This window comes from Drosophila busckii, chromosome 3R (assembly GCF_011750605.1).
Source record: "Drosophila busckii strain San Diego stock center, stock number 13000-0081.31 chromosome 3R, ASM1175060v1, whole genome shotgun sequence".
NCBI lineage: Eukaryota > Metazoa > Arthropoda > Insecta > Diptera > Drosophilidae > Drosophila > Drosophila busckii.
This window is the reverse complement of record NC_046607.1, coordinates 20,809,907-20,826,940: the sequence shown is the minus strand read 5'-3', so window position 1 is coordinate 20,826,940 and position 17,034 is coordinate 20,809,907. Positions and strand designations below refer to the sequence as shown.

The following is a 17,034-nucleotide window of genomic DNA, read 5'->3' as shown; positions in this document are numbered from 1 at the left end:
GCTACAAAGCATTGAACTACATTTAAAAAAAAGCATTAAAAGCAGCGCTGTTACCCTCAATTAGCCAAAGGGATTAAAAATTTACACGCTATACTATAAAAAAAAAGTAAAAAAAAATATTACAGCTCGATTGCAGCAAGTAATCCCTTAGAGCAAACTTAATACAGTGCGAAAAAAAATGTCAAGGGTTCATCACAATATGCTTAAATATATATTATATATATTAAGCGCACTAAAGCTAAAAAAAATTATTAAATATAAAACATTTGCTGTCTTAGCATAGCTAAAAAAAAATTTGTAAAATATTTTAACACTGCTAAAAAAACAAAATTTGTAATGCAATATTATTAAAACAGCGATATATATAAAAAAATGTTTTAAAATTGAATTAAGCCACTTATCGCGGTAAAGCCAAAAAAATTTTAAATATTAAGGTTATTGCTGTCTTATCATAGCTAAAAAAAATTTTTAAAAATATTTTAACACTGCTGTGTATATAAAAAGAAAAATTGTTTATGGAAGCTTTAAACTTGCAGCAGCGTTTTATATATAATAACGATATATATATAATAAAATTTGTTTTTTATAATGCACAAATATTTAAACATTTGCTGTCTTAGTATAGATAATGTAAGCTTTATACTTTTATACATTTAAATATAAAAAAAAAAACAGCTATAAAAATATTTGTTTTTTATAATGAGTAAATAAAATCTTAAAAAAATGTTGCTGCCAGCGTAAAAGCTAGAACTTCTTCTTAAAAGTGTTTAAATAAGCTTGTAACATTGCAATAATTTATTTATTTGAGAGTCCTTTAATATGTATACACAAAAATATCACACCAGTGATATATACAGAAAAAAAATGACTAACTTAAATTTAAAAAAATCTTTTTTTTCAGCACTTATAAGTGATATGTAGAACATCATATCGTTATCTTTAACAAATATAATATTTAATATTTAAATCTAATAAACAAGCTTGCAACTTTGTTAAGTGTTATTAGTGATTAAAAATGCAGCAAAAATACTTTAAAAATAAGTTGATGCACCTTATAAATACTAAATAAAATAAATACTAATAAAAATAAATAAAAAAGATTTTTTTCTAACGCCTTGAACTCTGCGCGCTTAACTTTTGAAAATCGAAATTTGTAATGCTGAAATTAAATTTAAAAAACAAACTTGCTGCCAGCACAAATATGTAAAATCTAGAAATTCATTTTAAAAATATTTAAACAAGCTTGGCAAGGTTTTGATTACAATACTATACAAAAAATGCAGCATAAATTATTTTAGTATTCTTAAAGTAGTACAACTTATTTTAAAGCATTAATGCTGCATTTTTTTATAGTTAGTAAATAAAACACTGCAAAGTTTTATTTATATAAAGTAAATTTTTTTAAGCCCTTGAGCTCTGCGCGCTTAACTTTTTAATAGCGCCAAATTAACTTAAATTAACTGTTGCTTGCTGGCAATTTTGCACTCTGCATAAAGTTTATAGCTTGGTGAATATATAAAAACTGATGCTGTACTTGATAAGCGAACGAAAGCCGCTTGAACTCCACATGAATGCAATACGCTAATAAATATAAATTTCTTTTATGGCCAGCCACTTGCTTTATTTTGAATACGGCGTGCAAAACAAAACAATTTTTAGACAGAGAGTTTAGCCTGTGTCAGCAGCAACCCTTAGGCTCACACTAAAGCTGCAGCAGCAGCAGCAGCAGCATAAAAATTGCTTTGTTATTGTTGCAGGCGGCATCATCGATGCTGCTGCTGCCGCGCTAATTGCGTTGAGCTGTTGTAGTTGTAAACGGTTTATGGGATTTACGCGCCATTTGTTGGGGCAACTTTCAATGCCTGGTTGTTGTTGTTGCCACTGTTTGTTGCATATAAAACAATATGCTGGGCGCTCGTTAAATGATTTGCGTTTGCAGCATTAGCCACTCCAACGAGCGAGTGCATATAAAAATAAGCAAAATGTTTGAGGCTTAGCATAAAAGACAAATAAAGCAAATTTATAGAGTCTCAAATATTGATTAAGCTGTAAAATTGATTGCTAAACAAACTTTTGTTTGGCAACAATGTTGCTGGCAACAAGTTGCTTAAGCGAAAAGTAAAACAAACCAAGTACAGCAAACACATGCAATGTCGCCACAGACATAGCCATGAATATATGCGCATATATATGAACGCACATACATCTATATAATTTTTGCTAGTCGAGCGCAACAGCTGCCACAGCCAGTGGGGGCAAGCGCTGCATGCAACAGGCAATGAATCTCAATCTCGTAGCGACTCGACTCATGCCGTTGACTTTGGTAGCAACTTGGCAATGTTTTTCGTAGCGCACAAGCCTGGCCAACAGCTTTGGTTCTTAAGTCGCCAGCAAGCGACCAAGCGGCGCAAAACGCAGCGAAGCAAACAACAAAACGCACAAAATAGTCAACTTGCCACATTTTTATTTAGCTGCATATATATTGCAGCAGCAGCAGCAGCAACTCTTGGCTAGTTGCATGCAACTGCGACTTGCGGCTTTGCCTGCACTTGAAACTAGCCAAGAAAACGTTTGTCTTGCTCTTCTGCGCTATTACTTTGTCTTGCGCTTAACTTGGCATTGGCATTGGTGTTGCCTCACCGCATTCCTCAGCACAAAAAGCAGCAACAGCGACAGTGCCACAGACAGCGACTTGCAGTGCCATGTGGTAAGGCAATAGAATTATAGACTTGGCTTTATTTTAAGCTAAATTTAACGTTGGCTTGGCCAAAATGCAAATAGCAGCAAGTTAAACAATTAAAATTGAACTTAAATACAGCAATTTAGTTAAGTCGTTGATGCATGCAACATGCAACTAGCTGACCATGAACTTGCTAACGCTTGCTCGAGTCTTGACCCACTGGTCTCAACAGATTTTGCGCATCTAAAACATTTTCAATAACAAAATTCCAGTCCAAGTCTGTGGCAGCAGCAATTTAAAAAGGGCGAGCTGCCTCACATTGCATTGCTGCCGCATCGTGTTGTAGCCGCAATTATATTTCTACCGCAAATGAAACAAGTTTGGCAACTTTACGCAGCGACAGGCATTTTGTGGCAGCAACAGTCTGAACCTGCAACGTTCCAATCCATGCAGCAACTTCATCATGCCACAATGCGCTGCAGTCGAGTTGTGCTCTCGAGTCTGTAGTCTGGCACTGGCTGCATTTTTGAGATTCCGTGTGCTCGAGCTCACTTTGCATTGATGAGCAGCAACGAGCAGCGATTGCTGCACTTGCAACTGCAACTCGAGTGGGAGTGGGCAGCCTCTGTGCGGTTTTTACAATTGCAATTGGGCGCAGCTGTGTTGCTGTGGCTGTTGCTTGTGCCAGGACGTATTCCATTAGTTGAAGCACTTTTGCTATTATCGCCCAGCCAAACCGCGAGGCTAATGGTGCGCATAAAGCTCGTTATGATTGCCACCAACGTTGGGGGCTGCTGACCTGACGACCCGACGACCTGTCGAACTGACGGGCGCGCGTAATGAAGCATAATCCCATTGTTAGCACTTACAACCAATAAGGTCACAGTGGCAGCAGCAACGAGCACCCGCTAAGCGGATTGGGTCACCAGCAGCAGCAGCAGCAGCAGCCAGGCGCGCACTACTTGGCATATCCGGCAACTGACTGACTGACTGACTGACTCTCTCTCTAAGCCATCGAGTGGCTGCTTTCAAGTTTATTTACTTGCACAGCCACTTGTCCTTTTTCGTCCTGCAGCCATTTGCCATTTATGTCGTTGTCGTTGGCAGTTGCCAAAGCTTTTCATTAGCGTGATTTGTACGCTGCTCTCTCCTATTGACACTTTAAGTGTCAAATAGTAAAAAATTAGGCAAATAGCAAAAGCAGCAGCTGTTTGACTTATGCAATTTGCGTTTAATAGTCGCTAAGGGAGTTTTGTGCGCAGTTATTGTTAATAGCAATGCTTAAGTAAAAGATTTTATGCAATAAGCTTAACATGTATTAGTACTAGTCATAGACTAACTGCCATGTAGTAGCTTAGTGCCTAAACTATTTATATGCAGAGTAAAGAAGAGCAAAACTACTTTTCTTATAGATAGAAGTACTGAATAACTTAATATGTAGTCAGTTAATGAATTAAACTGTGTAGTCAATTTATATTTAAAGCAAAGAAAGCAGAATTTCAGATTTTCAAGTGTAATTAATTTCTGGGTAAACTATATTTAAAGTAAAGCAAGAAAAGCTTGGCTTATATTTATTTATTTATATAACTGTTGGCCTAAAGTTAAAACTTAAGCTTCAGGGCAAGCAACTTTGGCTACTGGGCTTATATTTTCTTATATATATAAATCACAGACTAGCGCTAGATTACTAAATCTGTGTTCAGCTAGTGTTCAAATTGTAAATGAAGTAAAGAAAAAAGCATAAAATTGTTTACATTTTGAGCAACCACTGGCAGTTGTTGTACTAACTAATTAATATGACTTCATTTTTGTAGTCTACTAAAGGAAAGATGAATAAATTGCTAGAGTGCCCCCCACAAAATTTGAAATCAACCTCAAACGTACATAAAATTCGCTACGATTTGAATTCAGGCCTTATAATTTTGCTTTTAGTTAAGCAAAGTGTTAAGCTTAAGACATTTTTTTATGCAAATATTTGCCTTAAGTGTTTCAAACAATAAAAATCTCTCTAGATGCTTTGCTTCCTACGATTTAGTTTGATTGATTTCAAACTAAAATCTGTCGAAGATTTCTGTGGCAACGCTGTTCAACTTTATCTATCACTTAAACTAGCAGCTGAGGCTAAACTCTTTGAGCAAGTAACTCAACCAGTAACTATTTAATCAATAGCAATAATTATTAGTACAACAAAGCAAACAAACAAAACAATTCTTTTGTAGAATTTATCGCTTGAATTTATAAAGTAATTTAATAGAGATATAATCTTATTATGTTATAGTTCTTATTGTTATCTTTAATACTTAAGCTTTTAGTTTTACGTCTTTACTTTACTTTACTTTAGTTTACTTTACATTACTTTACATTACTTTACTAATGTAAAGAACTTTACATTACTTTACATTACTTTACAGTACTTTACATTACTTTACTTTACTTTCCTTTAACACCCAAGAGAGCAATAAGCTGCTCTATGCAGCTCTGTTCAATTCTTTCTCCGACTGGCGATATCTATAAGTTCATTCAACATGCTGCATTTATTTCCCAGCTTACTCAATTTACCTCTCTAAGCTCGCAACTAAATTAAAACCGAAATCATAATCAGTTTTAGGCTTCAGTTAAATCCCAAACTCAACTCAACAGTAACTTGGCTAACAACTCTTGGGCTGGCTTTCTTCATTTACTGCAGCAGCTTTAGTTACAAAAATTATTATCTGGTGATTCACTATTGCAATTGTTTCGCACACAATCAGCGGCGGCGGCGGCGGCTGCCTCAGACACAAAAAGAGAGCAACGTGCAGCATAAGTAAAGGCAAAAGGGTTTTAACGCAAATTTTAATTTCAATTTCGACTAACCAAAAGCAGCCACAAAAGAAGCAGCGAGCAGCCCCAAAAGACATTGTAGAAAATAAACTGAGGAGACTGGGCGAATTAAATAAACGCAACAAGAATCCAGTTTGGCTGCTCATTGTTGTTGTTGTTGTTGTGGGGGCTACAAAAAATACAAAAACAATGGTGTAGATAATAAGGCGCTGTGGCTGATGCTGCTGCTGCTGCTGCTGCTGCTGCTCTTGCCTTTTACCTTTGGCGACCTTCGCGTAGCAACAACGAAACACGCAAAAGTAGAAGGCAAGCGAGTTGGCCAGCTACAGCTCAGTCTGCAGTTTTGCTGATTGGAATTATTTAGGCAGCAGGAACAATGCAGGACAAGCCTTGGATGCTGCTGCTGTTGGTTTCACTGCTTAAATTGTGATTTATTGTATTTATGGCTTGCCGCCATTGCTTCAACTCAAATTAAGTTTACAACAAAAGCGCGTTGCAGGTTTTTTGGACAGCGGCTTAAATGCAACTAACGGCTAATGAGGCTGCGTGTTGTCTAAAGTGAAATCAAAGGCAGAGCTGCAGAATTTTGCTACAAAATAAACTTTGAACTTAAGCGCTGCTTGCAACGAAGGCCAAGCCAGTTTTATATAATTGCAAGCCAAGTCAGAAAACTGGAAACAATTTCAAGCAGCGCTGAGCGCGCTGTGGCTATTAAAGGGCCTCAAGGCCAAGGTTTAACAGCAGCAGCAGCAACTGATCGGCAAAAAGCCAAGCGCTTGCAATTGGCAGCAAACGTTGCCACAGGAAACAAACGTTGGCCACACAAATACATGCATAATAAATGCGCAACTGGTGTGCAAACCGGTTTAAGCCAAAAAGGAGACGACACCAGCGCCCGAAGCAGCAGCAGCAGCAAGCAAAACTGTTATACGCGTAGGGGAAATGTTAACATAAAAGCTTTTAGCTAACAGTGCAGCATGCAGCCCCTACCGCTGTTAGTTAAAAGCTTTTAGCTAACAGTTCATAGCACAAATGTTAGCAGTGGCAGCGGCGTCGCTCGACTGCTGCTGCTGCTGCTGCCGCTGTCTAGCGCATGTTGTGAACTTCCGGCGGCAAATCAGCGCAACAGACAACTAGCCAAGAACTGATGCGCAGACCAACTGGCTAATAGCATAAAACTGCACTTAATGCCGTCGGAGACGCTAGACTGGCTAAATGGTCTAGCAAGAATGCAGATTTTACAGCAAAACGCATGCCACAGCGCCGAAGAGGGAAGAGGCACGCTAGACAAGTCAAACCACTTCAAGCAGTCAGTACATTGACCATTTTGGCAAACAGCAGAGCTGAAGCTGCTGTTGACGCTTGTCGTCGTCGTCGTCATCATGGGAAAAATTACAGCACTTGAGTGACTTTGTTGTTAATTTCTCATGAATTGCAACTAAATTTGTAACAAAAGTCGCACAGGCCAGACAGAGCGCGCAAAAAAGTGTTGTCTTGGCCAAAAGCGGCAAAAGAACAGACAACAACAAAAAACTGGTTAGAAATGGCGGCGGCGGCGACAGCAAGACTTTAAAATAAAACTGAGCAGCTTAATCAGTTGCTTTGGACTTGCAGCTTCTGGCGTTTATTGAACCTGCGATATACAAATTCCAAACTCAAACAATAAGCGTGTTGCCAATTGCCTGACGGCCTAAACAAATCAGCTAACAAACAAGCCGGCAGTTTGCCAACACGCTGCGATTGCTGCTGCTGCAACAAAGTCAACCAAACAAGTCAAGGGTGCGCTGACTTTGACTTTGGCTCCCTCTCGCTCTCTCACACACTGACTGTGGTTGCAATTCTAAACCAGTTTGCTGTGCTGCAGCAACATTTAAGTGCAACAATACTTTTCTATATATTCTTGTGGTTAATGCAGCGCTTTTCATTTGGCATTTTAATTGAAATGCTTGCCTGCTGCTTGCGACAGGCTCAAAAGTATTCAAATTAAATGCATTTGAGGCATAAAACGTAAACTTGGGTGGGGCATTTGACTTTTTGGGGTTGCTTAGCAGCAGCAGCGGCGGCATCAATAGCCTGCCAGGCTAATAATAAAGTTTACAAAATATGCCAAACTTTTGCGCGCGCAAGAACAACAAAGTCCAGAGCATCGCATCCACGCAAAAGTTAAGCATAATAAATAAACAAATCAGTTAGCCCAAACGCACATAATCAAGCTAGATTTATTATTTTAGACAGAGAGCACAACAAATTTTTGTACTTGCGGTCAAAATAAGTTTTGGTGCGTGATTTTATCATTTATCATAATTAAACATAATGATTTATGTATGTACTCACGGAAGTGTAAAAAAATGCGCAAAAACTTCAAAACTCACCTGCAAATAAATGGGGAGAGCAAAAATGTTAATAAAATATATTGCATTAAATAGTAATTGCGTTTAAATAGCAAACTTAATTTATTATTGAAATTGCAGTGACTTTTGTGTTGATAAATTTGCCACTTGGCGGCAGCAATTTAACACTGAGAGGAGTTGGGAGAGTTGAGCTGAGTGCCAAAGCGTTTCAATTATTTATGCGCTGTGTTTGTTTCATTGCATACTTTCAGGCTGGCAGTGAGAAATCACGCACACAGACAGACACACACACACACACCAGTTAGTTGCCTGCTTAAAGCTGCTCGTCTGCTCTTGTTTAATTTGTCTCACAGAATTTAGCTCTATTTATAACGAAACTCTCCATGGGCAACACTTGGCATGAGTTTCACATTTCAATTTGTTAGCTCACTTGGGTGGCACTTGGGTGGTTGGGTGGTTGGGTGCTTGGCGTTTAGCATACAACAAATCACTTTTAATTTTGCAGTGACTTTGATTTTTTTTTTTGAGCTAACAGGCCAAGCGTCTTCATTAACATTTGCACAGTTGAGCCTTGAGCCGTAAGCCGGCGGCCTTTGGTTACCACATTTTTCACTTTGCATTTGTCATTTATGCTTTGATTTGCAGCTTTGTTTATACGAAACACACACACGCACAGGAAGTGGAAGCGAAAGTGACTTTTGAGTGACAAATTGTTTTCAAATTTTGGGCTGTCTGCTTATTTGTGTTAATGGCATAAATTTGCATAAAAGCATTAACTGTTTTATTTGCTTTAGCGCTTGCGTGTGTGTGTGTGTTTGCCACCTTAATCTTGCAGCCCTTGCAGCCACCAGCAGCAACACTCCCAACCCCATGCGTGAAAATTTGCAAATTGGCCGAAAAAGAAAAACAAGCGCAGCGGAGCGGGGGGTAGGCAGGCAAATTGAAATCACATCGCCACTCACATATGAACTGTAGCTTGCCACTTGAGTTTGCAAATAAAATGAATTTTTCATTTTTCTTTTTTTTTTTTTTTTTTGTTGCGTGCGTTGTTTACGGTTTTGCGTGCTTGACTGAGGGTTGGCGCCCACCTTGAGGCCAAATGTAATTTTCTACTTGTATTTATTTATTAAGAGCTGAACAACGTAACAAAAAGTGCGGCCTGATTGAATTGTGACAGCCAAACATAGCGCTGAATGCATTTAAATTAAATTTAAAATATACACTTAAAGTATTTTTAGCGCTGCAAAAGTTTTGCTGATAATTACGGCCAAGGACAAAGCCAAACAGGCTTGAAAGGCTTAACGCACAATGCGCTGCTGCCAATGTTGAGGCATTAAATAGCTTAAAAGCGTAATATGTTGTGGCTTACATTACATAACAAGCAGAGCAAAGTAGCAGCGACTGCACACAATAAACCAAAAAGAAAAAAAACAACTGACTAAAGTTTAAAAATTTATAAAGTCCACCACGTTGATGCCCTGTAAAAAGTTGTAGCGAAATGATCAGCACAGCTGACTGCTCACTGCAGACTGAGCGCGATAATAAAAGCCAAACGATTCTAAGTGTAACATAAACTGTAAGTGCTAATAACAGCGTCTGTAAGCATAACAGATCGTCAATTCTTGGCGCACTACACACAACAGAGCGCGCTCGATAATAACAGCCTATCGATTCTAAGCTTAACATAAACTGTAAGCATAACAGATCGTTAAGTATTGGCGCACTACAGACAACAGAGCGCGCTCGTTGCTAACTTTAGCATAAACTGTAAACCATCTATGTAAGCATAACAGATCGATCACTACTTGAGTAAACAAAGCGCACATGCCGCACTAAAGTAGCGCGTATTTTATTAAAATTAACTATAAACTGCCTACTAAATTATTTTCTTTGTATAATTTACTATTTTGTTTAAACTTTATGCAACATTTATTGCCTTTTGTCTGCTATTCACTGCTAAGTATTTCAAAGTCAAGCAACGCTTATTTTTGTTTTACATTTTTTTAATTATATGCAAGGCAACATTGAAGGCGGTCGTCAAAAGGCTTACGAATGTTGTTGCTGCTGTTGTTGTTGTTGCTGGCAAGGCAAACACGCAGTCAGCAGCTCCAAAAAGAAACTCAAATCAGTCGGCTTACAGCCCCCGAAGCTGCTGAGGCAAAGGCAACTGCCTTTGTTGGCTTTTATCATTAACATGGCTTCAAATTAACGGAAAAACACAGCCAAGCAGTTGGGGGGTGGCGCCACCGTTGCGAGTGCAGCGTGCCACAGTTGAGGGAATTATAATTTTTCACACTTTTTCTTGACGCTGCTGCAGCAGCCACTTTGGCCACGCGGCCTGCCTGTCACTTTGCCAAGCAAAAAGTTGCTGCCACTGCTGCTGCTGCTGTTGCTGCTGTTGCTGCTGTTGCTCCTCCCCTGAGAAAGTGCATGAATATCAAATTAGTTTGAAAAGTGTTAATTTCAAGGCGACACGTCTACTTCGCTTGGCCCAAAACTGTGCTAACTTTAAATAGCTTGCGACAGTTCATCTTGTTGCTGTTGCTGCCGCTTGTGCTGCTGCTGCAGTTGCCGTTGCCGTTGCCGTCGCTGCACAAGTTTTAAGCTAATTGCTGACAGGCTGTCTGTAATTAATTGAACATCACTTAACATTAAATTTATTGGGCGGCAGCACTTTTCTGCGTTTCCCCATTTGACGAACACAAACACGCAACTTGACGCGCCAATTAGCATTGCTGACAATAACTAATTGGCAACTAAACCGTTTAGTTGCCAGCGCCAAAAAGCAGTTGCTAAACAGTTAAACTGTTCTATTGGCATAGAAATGTAAAGAATTATAGTGCAATTTATAATCATTGGCAAGCAATTTTAATTGAATTAATAATAATACAATAAGAGCAGCAATATGTGCTCATATTTCTTGCTAAATCAATCGTTTGATGTTTGATTTAAGTTGTTGTGTTTATATAAATAAAATAAGTCAACAAAATAAATTTTTAGTTGATTGTAAAACGAGACATATTTATATATACTCATTCAACCTAATTTCTATTAATTGAAATTGAATTACTCATAATAAATCAAAGAATACATTTTTAGCTTTTTCTAAAACGAGCTAAATATAAATATAATAAACAGCGATATAAGTTATAAGAATTTCACTCATTGTAACTTAATCAAATTGTTTATCAATCAAGTAACTTAAAGTTGAATACTAAAAATAATCAAATAAGTTAAAGAATATGAGATAATATTTGTATTTCTTTTTAAAAGCATTCGCGCTACGATTGATTTAAGTTGCTGTATTTATATAAATAAAATAAGTCAAAGAAAAATTTTTTAATTTGTTGTAAAACGTGTCAAATATATTTATATTTACTCATTTTAAATTGTTCAGCCTAATAATAATAATTGCTTTAAGTTGAAGTTGAATTACTAATAATCAATTTTGTATTTCTTTTTAAATTCATTCTTGCTACGATTGATGTAAGTTGTTGAATTTATATAAATAAAATAAGTCAAAGAATATATTTTTAATCCATATAATATTCACTCATTTTATATTATACAACTTGATTAAAATTGCTTTAAGTAGAAGTTGAATTTCTAATAATCAAATTTGTTTTTCTTTTTAAAATCATTCGCGCCACGATTGATTTATGATGTTGAATTTATATATCAAGTAAGTCAAAGCATATGTTTTTATATATATGCAACGCTTTTTAAAATGAGTTAAATATATTTTTAATAAAGTAAATAACAATGCATAAATAATTTGCACTGCATTTTTATCTTATACAAATTGATTTTCAATCAATTTATAATAATTGCTGTAACAATTGCAGCAATTTATGTTGACTGTACAATAATCAACAAGCAAACAAAAGGACACATTTTTAAACATTTAAATTTAATAAGCATATGAAGCAACTTTTAGCGTAATACAAACTGCATTTCTTATACAAATTAGTGAGCTAGCAAGCCCAAAAATGTATGCACATTGTAAAGTAATCCCCAGCAACAACATGCGGCGTTTTGCTTAGCTCTGATGCTGAGTTAGACGTGTTGGCTGATTTCTTAGTTTTGCATGCGTAATGCTTGCCCATTAAAACGCGCAGAGCTGAGCAGTGAGCTGCTAATGCAAATCCCATGTGTCTGTTGCTGCTGCTGTTGCGTGTGTTGTATTTATTTTGAAGATTTTGTAAACTTGCAGCCACCCACAACGTGTGTGCGTGTGTGTGTGTGTGTGTGTCTTGTGTCATTGTCACGTGTGAAGTGCCATTGAGTCACACAAATGAAGTGGTTCATATTAGCTTTAAAGGCGGCGGCGGCAACAACAGACGCAACACTTCAAAAGTGGCAAACTTTGTGCGTCTCGATTTGCCACTTTGCGAGCAGCAAACTATGACGCTTGCCACTTGTAGCCTTTAAGTTGTGCCACGCATACAAACAAAGCAGCCGCAGCACCACCAACACCACCCACTTGCTTTCATGTGCGTTATTAGCTTAGCTGAGTTACATTGGCTGTTGCATAATTTAGTTGCCACTTTTTTCTGCCACTTGAACTCAGCGCAGCTTTAATATTTTTATCGAATTTCAGTTTCGGCTGCAATCAGCAGCTGAGCTTAGCCCTTTGCTCTGTTGTCGAGCATGAAAAATTCACTTAAATTGTAATTTACTTGCAATGCTGCGTAGCAATCTGCCCCACTCATGCCACATGCGGCAGGCGACGGCGGCGGCAGCACTATGCACTGATTGTTTGCCTTAGCACTTGCTCAAAAATTCTTTTTGTGAAATTGAATCCTTGGCATGCTGGACTAACACGGAATATTTTTGTTTGTCTACACAAACAACACACACACATACATATATAATGTGTGTGTGTGTGTGTGTGTCTTTGCTGCTACGTTGTAGGCTCCAATGGGATTTTTGCTGCTTATCTCATTTTTAGCATATTTTATCAAACATAAATATATTTTGCGCTTGAGCATTTGCCTCTTGGCTTGACAGGCTGACTTACTTGTCTGCTGCCTGGACCGACCCTTAAGGATTTGATTCTCATTTATGTGCGTCACCAGCGCAGCAAGAACTTTCCAATTGGCTTCACTGCTGTTTGTCTGTCTTGGCTTGACGCTTTTTAAGCTGATTGACTTGAAGTGCGTTGGATTTAAGTGGTCGTTGGAGATTTGTTGTTGGTGCTGCTCGCTCGTTCGCTTGCTATGTAACATTATGATTATGATTATTTGACTTTACTGACACGCTACGCAGCAGGCAGCGTAGCAGCTACAAAAATTTGTGTGCAGCTTACACTTTTTAATTGACAGCTGGGCGGGCGTGCAAAGCGATTCTATGTAGCAGCCAATTAAAGCAGCTCAAGACTAGGCTTGTCTAAGCTTAAACCTCCTTTTGTGTATCAAGCGTACAAAAGAGTTCATTTGACTACATCAAAGTTATAAAATAAGCAGCAACCAAAAAATTGTAGCATAGTTTTGTGCTGCAAGCATGTTGACAGTTTTCAATATGAAATCCGCTTAGCATTAGCTTGTTTGACTACGTCACAAAGTTCACAAAGTCAACTTTACAAGCAGCACACACACATACACATATTATATGTATAGGTACCTGCAACATATGTGTGCAGCTATTTGACCAATTAAAAGTTTGCAAAGCTAATACGCTTGATTTGCTAAAGTTTTACACAAACGTTGCTATATACAGTAAAAAGACATACTTCTGTATGTGTGTGTGTGTGTGTGTTTTTCGCTTTGTATGCAGCTTGCACTTGAAAGTTTTGTTTTGCCTGTCAAAGGCATTGAAACAAAAAGTGTTTCAATTTGTTGCTAGCGCATTTAAATTTATTGAGATTTATGCACAAGTCTTAACGGATGCAAAGCAAAACAGCAAAATCTTGCCAGCTGTCAATCACAGCGCTCAGCACACCCCTCCTGGCTTTACTCTCCAGTGACCAATAAAAACGACAGGCATACAGCAAAAATATTTGATGAAATGCTGTGGACGTCGTCAGCTGTCCAGGAAATAAGCAGCAATTATGCCACCAGCCAAATGCGTAGCGCAGGAAGCCCAGCTGGGCTGCTGGCCAGTTAGCGTGAGAGCAAGAATTCATTTTGTTTTTGGTTCAGTTCGGTTCTGCTGCCTTTCAATTCCAATTTCAATTTGCGGCACGCTGAAATGTTGCTGTCCACACGGCTACGTCTTGTGTCTCCAAAGTGTTCATCAGTCGTTGCCGTTGCCGTTGCCTTGGCTGCCCCTTGGCGAGCGCATATCTGCTTGACCAAGCGCACAGCAGACACAGAGAATGACCCCCAAAAATAAAGAAACGAAACTCAGACTCTGACTCAAGCCAATGTTTCATTTTGTACGCACTTCCGTCATAGCCCAACCCCAATGCTCGCTCGTAAAGGGATTTTCCTGCATCCGCCTGCTGTTGCTGCTGCTGTCATCTTGCGCCATTGGGTCATCCATCTACCAATTCTTAGCTTTGTCTGCTGCCGCGCCCGCAAATGTTTTATTTATATGTGGACATGGTGGCAAAAGTTTTACTTAAATATGCGTGTGCCAAAAGGGCAAACAGCTCAGGTGCACACATAAGTAGCAATGTCCATGCTCTTGTTATATTGATATATATGCTGCAGACTTTTAGGCGCAGCTTGTACAGCATTCAGCCTTTTGATTGAGTGAAGCGCGCGCAAATCCGCAAAATAGATTTCCCCATTGACACATTGACGCACATTTTGTTTGCTTGACCGCACACGTAATAAGATTTTAATATTTATAGCAACACTCAAACTGAAGCTTTAATTTAATACACATTTATTTTGCTTATAAATTTGCTACGCAATAAATTTATATTTTACGCATTTTAATCTTAATACAGCACTTAATCTGCACATAAATAAATTAAATTTAAGTTAATTGCAGCGCCGCACTTGAGTCGTCACCCAAAATAAAAAAATAAATATGCCTTTATTAATTTTCTAAAACAGACCCGGCGACCACTTCAAAATTTCTGCCTGTGCCCCACTTTGTCTAAGACATTCATTCGCAGTTGAGCAGCTTCTTCTTTATTTGCTTTGTTGATTGTCAACATCAATTATTTAACTTTTGCGTGACAGGCGCAGCTAAAGCAAAAAAAAACTGAATGAATGAAATGCCCTGAACCCTTTGCCTTTGCCACTCGAACTCTTACCGCTGGTGCTTGGTCTATTTAAAAACAGTCAAATAAGCGTGCACATAAAACTTATCACGCCTGAATTTGTCAGCACAAAAGCCAAGGCAAACGATGAGCAAAAAGAATTTCGCGGCTACATCGAAGACAGACCCCAAAGCAAGGGTTCGTCCTTTTTTTTTTTTTTGCTGCTATACCCAGCTAAAAATTTCAGAAAGGCTGGTATGAGCTCAATCTATAGCTTTGAATTTTATAGCGCATTCGTTTAGTTGCGCTGATTTAATGTGGCGCTAGTTCGAAAATTTGTCGCGGCTTGTGCCTTTGCACTTCATTTTGTGTTTGTCTTGTTGAATGCTAAATGCAAATGCTCTGCATACTTTATGGCGTTTTGTACGCGCTTTCACACTCTTTTTTTTTGCCTAAGCAGTTGCCTGCGCACGCGATAAATGAAAGCGCCTTGCAGTGTTTGTGGCAACGGGTTGATTTTTGTTATATTGTGTCGGGTGTGTGTGGGGGGGGGGGGGGGGGGGGCTCAAGAGTTTGGACTGCCACTTAAGACAAATTGCGGGTAACAAGTAGCGCTGCCGCGTAAATAGGCGAAAGCCGCAGCGCAGCGCAGCGCAACGCAAATATTAAGCAAAGAAAAGAAAAAACTTTACAATGCGCTGCTGAAAAAATATTTAAAATAAATATAAATAAATTGAAAGTTAGGCGGTGGCAAACACAATGGGGTAATAAGCGCAGTTAGCGTACGCAGGAAATTTTCGCGCGTCGCCCGCCGCCGCAATCTGCATACAATTTGGGCCCCAAAAGGGTTTTTTATTGTGCAAAAGTATGCAAAGCAAAGTTTTCTATAAAGAACAACAACAGCAGCAACAGCACTGAGCGAAGCGAAGTCAAACGCAGCCGACTTTGAAACATACTTTGGGTTCAAGTGGCAACTTAACATGCCACGTGGAGTGACAAAATTGCGCGACTATGCGCAGGATATGAGCTAGAGTCTAAGTTCAGCGAGCTGTAGCTAAAGTTAAATTATGTCTAGCAGCATTTATTTAGCTTAAGACTGCAGTTAGTTTGGCAGCGCGTTAAATTTTTTTAATTATTTTTATTGCTAATTTATTAAAAACTCATGCAGCTGCAGCTTAATGAATTGCAGCTTACAACGCACTAATGTATGCAAAACATTTCAGTCTTTCAATAGTCAAGCAACAGATTTTTATGCTAAGACCAAGGTCATAAAGCGGTACACGGAATACCCCGTATACCTTATTAAATATTAATAAAAAAAAAAAAAAAAAAAGATTTTTATGCCAATTGAGCTATGAGTTTAACAAAGGTAATACACATCTGAATAAATTGGAAATCTGAAAAAATTGGAGTTCAACAAATGTCTTTATAATTAATCAGTTCGTTCTAATAATTTTTATTTTAAGCTTATTCCAAATACGCAAAGCTTAAGATTTATTAATTGAAGACTAAAACGCACTAAAGCTTGGTAAACTTTTCAGTCTATCAATAGTCAAGCAACAGACTTTTATGCCAATTGAGCTAGATCGACAAATGTCTTTTATTTTTCATCACTTAGGTCTACTAATTTTTATAGTCAGCTTATTCCGAATACGTAAAGTTTAAGATTTATTAATACATGACTAAAACGAACTAAAATTTGCATAACTCAATGAACATTAATAATCAAACAGCAGCTTGTTAAGCCAATTGAAGCAGTCAGTTTAAGAAATTATATATATAACTATATATCAACATATGTTATATTACTTTTTGAGATTTTTATGCAAATATTGTGCTAAAGTTAGTCACTTATTATTTAATTAAATAATGACTTTTTCTAATGGGTTTAGTTATAATGATATAATGATTTACATATTTGACTATATTCTGATCAGTAATAGAACTGCAAATTCTTTGATATGTCTGTCTCTCTTCACTGCTACACTTCGTCATACCCTTTACGCCTTCCTTTTTATTTAGCAAAGTGT

At 37.9% G+C, this 17,034-nt stretch overlaps 1 protein-coding gene across 1 annotated transcript in view; it reads right to left on the bottom strand.

The window, feature by feature from the left end:
* LOC108603146 (ras-interacting protein RIP3) overlaps positions 1 to 17,034 on the bottom strand; it is a 79,012-nt gene that overhangs the window by 7,374 nt on the left and 54,604 nt on the right. The window lies entirely within an intron of this gene.